The following is a 6,096-nucleotide window of genomic DNA, read 5'->3' on the forward strand; positions in this document are numbered from 1 at the left end:
TAAGAAGATCAATGGATTAATCAGTTATGGGTCTTGGCTTGGTGGACGGTTTGGAGGTGATGGGGACTTAGCTGAATCATAGTTATGCAGAGCAGGTCCTTGTCTCTAGTTCCTCCCTTTCTTTGCTTCTTGGCCATCATTCATCTCTGCTGTAAGTCCCTGTGTTCCCCCATCCCAAAGTTCTGCTTCACCACACATCCAAAAACAATGGAATCAGATGACCATGGATTGTCATCTCTGAGACTGAGCCAAACAGGTCCCACCCACCCCCACCCCCCGCAATATGAGTTAATTCTGTCAGTCATTTTGCCACAGCAAATGAAAGGTGACCAATATAGTTCCTGCAAAGGAAGGTAGTTGGTGGATGAGGGCCTCAATCCACATCCTTGCCCACATTTGATATTTTCTGTTTTTTTTTTAATTTAATTGTAGTCATCCTAATGAGTTTGAGATGGTAACTCATTGTACTTTTGACTTGTATTTCTTCTGATCAGTAATATGGAGTGCCTTTTTATATGCTGAAATATATCTCTGCCTTTTTGGAAAATGTCTATTCAAGTCTTTTGCTCTTGCCCATTTTGGGTTGGGAATTTTATTTGTTCAGATTCAGGAGTTCTGTATGTATTCTGGGTATCACTTATCAGTTATATGATATACTATTATTTCCTCCATCTATGTGATGCCTTTTTAATCTTCTGGTAGTGAATTTTGAGGTAGAGCATTCTGAAAATTTATAAAGTTCAACTCTCTGGCTTTTTGGTTCTTTGTTGTTGTTTTTACCTGAGCCTTTGAGTCACATGCAAAGTCATGTCATGAATGACTTGCCCTACATTTTCTTTTAGGGACTGTGTACTTTCCAGTCTTTGATCCAGTGTGAGTTGCCTTTTCTGTTCAACATTGGGCAAATGACTCCCTCATTTTCCATCCATGTGAGTAGTGTTCCAAGCACCGCCTGTGGAGATAGCGCTTTACTTCTGAAATGGTAGAGGTGAAGGTGGGATTTTGGAAGCCACCCCGTGGGGAGAGTTCTAGTGAGTGTCTGATAGCTTTTGTTGTTGTTGTTCTTGAGGACAACCATAATTTTAATTCTAGAGGCTGGACATGTAAGATCAGGGCACTGGTAGGAGTTTCTCTCCTGAGCAACTTGTAAATTTTAAAAATGAGAAAAAAAAGAAAACTTAAAATCATCTTCTCAAAGGAAACACTTTACTTGTGGCCATTTCTGAGTAGTCTTGTCTGGCTGAGTGACAGCTCTGTGTCAGAATTGCTCTTGGCTTGTTGTCCCACTGCTGAAAGAAGGTCATGGAAGCAGCTAACTGAGTATTTCCAACTGATCGCTGGTTTGGTTCACAAGCAGAGAAGTGATAACAGAAGTTAAATATCGTCTAAGAGCAAACAGGTGATGCTAACCAGGACTCATCTTTAACACCAGACCCTAAGTCTGCTTCGCAAAGCTGTGGCTCCTTCAGTTCACATTTGTGCTGTGTCATAAGGATAATATTTCTCTAGTTGAAATAAAAAAAATGGTCAGGAGATTCTGGGAAAATGATGTGTCACTTGACAGAAGTTAGGGTGGCCTAAGATCAAGGGACATGACAGTGAGAAGTTGCCCTCTTTTGGCCTGGTCTATTTCTGGAGAAGAACCTCTTTTGGAATGGGTTGGTTCTGGGTGTTCTGTGACCATTTGGTACAAATTCAGGAAGAAACCACCGTTCTCTGGTTGGCTTAGGACTTGGGGCCAATCAGAGAGTGGCTGGGAATCACAGTGCACACACTCTGGCATATGCAGCAGGATGGGCCATGCTTTACTCGCTCTTCTGAAAACCAGTGTTTGGTGAACTACACAGACCTCTCTCTTGATTGTACAGCTAACTGAATTATCATCTGCCATTTGGAAATTGTAATTAGTTTTGAAATTTACGTTTAAGTATAAATATATTAAATATAAATAAATAAATATAAATAAATATTTAAATATAAATAAATTTAAACGAAACAGCACACTGTTTGATCAGTAAAAGAGAAGTTTTCTTCTGCTTGGTCTTAGCTGTTCGCTCCACTACCTCAGCCATCCCATGGAATCCCAGTTTGCCCCTGATGGGTATGCAGAGACAGTGACTGCTTGCCCTTCCATCCCCAGCTTATTGAGGACACGGTTTTGATTTCCATAGTCACACCGAGTCTCTTCTGTGTTCCTTTAAAGGAAAGCTGCCAAAGATGATGAGTTCAAATTTGACTTTTCCTCCTAAATACATTTAAGCTTTGCCACAACCTGCCTACATCCTTATACAACTCTGACTTTAATGGCTGATAAACTGCCAGCTGACTTCAGGGGTCAAGCAGATACAGTTTTGCCAGGCCTCAGATCTGATTCTGTAGGTTCAACACCATTTTGCTGCTTTTTTCTTTTTTTGTACTTAGAGAAAGAGACTCGAGCAGTATCCAGAATTCAATTTAGGAAAGCAGTGTCACTGTCGGGGAGACATTTCCACAGGCTTGATATTTTTTCCGTGGATACAATGCTGAGAGCTGGATTGGCAGGCTCCTGCTGCCATGACACATCAGGCAATGATGACTAAGCTCCTCTTCTGCCTCCATTTGTAAAAGATGTTGAAATGGGTCTTTTCTCATCCACTATTATTATTTTCTCTTTTATCTTTCCCCCTCTCTTTTTTCCTCCTTCATCTTCTCTTCTTCCATTTCCTTCTATGATGGTTTGCATATGCTCGGCCCAGGGAGTAGCCTGATTAGGAGCTGTGGCCCTGTTGGAGTAGGTGTGTCACTGTGGGTGGGCTTTAAGACCCTCATCCTAGCTGCCTGGAAGCCAGTCTTCTCCTAGCAGCCTTCAGATGAAGATGAAGAGCTCTCAGCTCCTCCTGCACCATCCCTGCCTGGATGCTGCCATGCTCCTCCTTCATGATAATGGACTGAACCTCTGAGCCTGTAAGCCAGCCCCAATTAAATGTTCTCCTCATGAGAGTTGTCTTGGTCACGGTGTCTGCTCACAGCAGTAAAACCCTAACTACGACACCTTCTTTCTTCTCATTCTTCTTCTGGGGGTTGAAACCAAAGCTTCACACATGCTAGATAAATAATCCACCACCTAGATCCGATACAGCCTGCAACATGCTTGTATTTTCCTAAACTGTCTTTTTCAATAAGACAATTGTGTTTTTAGGTAGCCACACTTTGATAAGTGGAATCATGATTGTATTAGAGTCCAGGAATGGTGCCAGCCAAATAGAATAGTCTTTAGTCCCCGTTCCCCACAGGAATGCCAATTTTGATTGTCACTCACAGATGAGAGTTCCCTCGATATGAGCCAAGGTGTCTAGAGGAGAAAAGGGGGTAAGAAGGGAGAAGAAAATGAACAAATGTGCAGGTACACTGAACAGGTAAACCACATCCCCTCAACTGTAGTGAGTTGGTGTCCTTCTCAGTGATGGAAACTTCCCAAGAGGCTTACTGACTTCTTGTCTCACTTGCAGTACTGAGGGGTTTGGTAGCAATCAGTAGGTTGTAGGCAGCAAGCATCAGGCAGAGAGGGTCATGGTAACTGAGTCCAGGGATTCAACAAAGAATAGAGCTTTCTGGTAACCATGGCCAAAAGCAACCGCTCCAAGAGGAGGGTGCTGAGAGGAGAATCTAATGCCCTTTCCTGGCCACAGTGGGTACTTGTACATACATGACAGATACACACACACATACACACACACACACACACACACACACACACACACACACACACACACAAGTAAAAATATGTCAGCCTTCCTAAGTGGACCAGAGACCCAGATAGGCTGTTTCACCCCATTTTACAGCTCCCATCATTCAGGTTGCCTCAGAGCCCTGTTAGCTACTTGCCAGAGACCAGTGCTTACTCCTGGCCCATTTTCCTCCCTTTGGGACTAACCAGAGCCCTGCCAGCTCCCTGATTTGGATACCCCAGTTAATCCATATTGTGTATAGACTAGACCACAGTGCCAGGGGAAATGTATTCCATGCTACTTGACCAAGATGCTGAAGGCACCAGACTATAAGTGACAAGCAGAAAATGGGAAATAGAGGCTTAGTCTTAAATACCAGACAAACAGGAGGTGGAAATCTCAGCTTTGCTATGAATTGGCTCCTCCTTGTCCTCTGCTGATAGAAGAAAGGTACATTCACAAAGAAGAACGAAAACTGAACCAGTTAACTCCAGATGCACAAATAATATAATTATAAAAAGAAAAATAATGTCTCCTATAAAAATGCAAATCATATAGTAATGGCCTAAATAAAAACGATGTAATAATTTCCATGAAAATAATTTTTTAAATGATTATAAATATGGAAAAGCAACAACAATAACTCAAAGACAACTTAGACAAAGAAACAAGTGATGTAAGTCAAACCCAAGACATAGAAACTGAGTTCAAATTGTTGAAGGAAACCCAAACTGAAAAAAAAAAACTGAACAAGCCAAATAAAACCCACAAGGGAAAGTCTCACTAATTTAGTGGATTTTGACAAAAAAAAAGTCAGGGATGAAAGACAAAGCAGAGGAATTGGTTCTGTCTGTATGTTGCAATGAAAAAATAAAAGCAAAAATATTGGAACATGAGATACTTTTGGTATACCATGCAAAGACCCAATCTTCTAACTATGGGCATAGAAGAAAGAGTAGAATGCCACAGTGAAGACATAAAAAATATCTTCAGTAAAATCATAGAAGAAAATTTCCCAAACCCAGAGAGAAAGAGGCCCATTCAGGTACGGGAAACCTATAGAAGGCCAAGTAGGGTGGTGCCAGAAAATTAATTCTCTATGATGTAGTTTAGTTAAAGCATTAAAAAGAAGCCCCACAGAATAAAGGGTATTGAGATCTGCAAGAGAGATTAAGTTACATGTAATTAGAATGATACCTTATTATCCAACAGAAATCTTTCAATTCAGAAGGATTCGGAAAGCTATCCAAGTTCTGAAAGACCACAACATCAACTCAGACTATTACACAGCAAAAATATCCATCAGAATTAAGGAGAAATAAGAACTTTGCACGATCAAAAACAGATTAAGGTAAATGCATGAGTAAGAAGCCAATTCTACAAAGAGTAGTGAAAGAAACTGGGTTCCAAAGTGATTAAAACAGAGGTAAAACCCTGATATGCAAAACTGTTGGATGCAGAGGGAACGCTCCTTGACATTGGATTGGGCAGTGATACTTGAGATGTGATCTCCACACACAGGGAACAGAAGCAAAGAGCGAGCTAGGATAACACTAAAGTGCAGTGGTCTGCACAGCAAAGAAGAGCAGAGTGAAGAGCAGCCTAAGGGATGGAAACAGGATTGCAAGCTGTGTAGCAGAGGCTTGTTATGGTCTGGATATGGTTTTTATTCCCTAAGACTAACGTGATACAAGATTGGTCTACAGTGTGCTAATGCTGAGAGTCTGTAGGACATCCAAGAAGTGGAAATCATTACAATATAATTAAGTTGTTGGTGATCCACCCTCACGAGGGACTAATGTAGTTTGGAAGGGCTCTGGTTAATTTCCTCAAGAGTGGGTTGCTATAACATTGGCAAACTTGGCTCCTGGATTTCTTTGGATTCCTCTAGCTTCCTGTCTTTGTCATAGGATCTCACTAGTACTTGCTCCCAACATTGTGATGTCATCAACCACATGGCTAAAGAGATATGGCTTCTTGATAAATTATCAACTTCTAAAACCATGAGTGAGCATTACATGGTGGTACATTTGGGATGTGGAGACAGGATGAGGGCTATGAGTTTGAGGCCAGCCTTTGTAAAGCAGATACTTTCTAAAACAAACAATGAGCTAAATAAATTCTTTTAAAGTACACAATATAGGGTATTTTATTGTACCAGCAAAACTGGACTATTTTTAGAAGCCAATATCTAAACTGTGTAAAAGACTCAAACAACTCTATTGCACCAGAACAAATAACTTGATTTCAAAATAGTCAAAGGACCTGAGTAAATACTTTTCCAAAGAAGATTTAAATGGCTAAACATGCATACATAGGGAAAGGAGGAAGGAGGGATGAAGAAAGAAAGGAACCAGTAACTTTTAAGAATGAAGGCTGAATTCCTATC

Source organism: Rattus norvegicus, chromosome 2 (assembly GCF_021556685.1).
Source record: "Rattus norvegicus strain SHRSP/BbbUtx chromosome 2, alternate assembly SHRSP_T2T, whole genome shotgun sequence".
Classification (NCBI taxonomy): domain Eukaryota; kingdom Metazoa; phylum Chordata; class Mammalia; order Rodentia; family Muridae; genus Rattus; species Rattus norvegicus.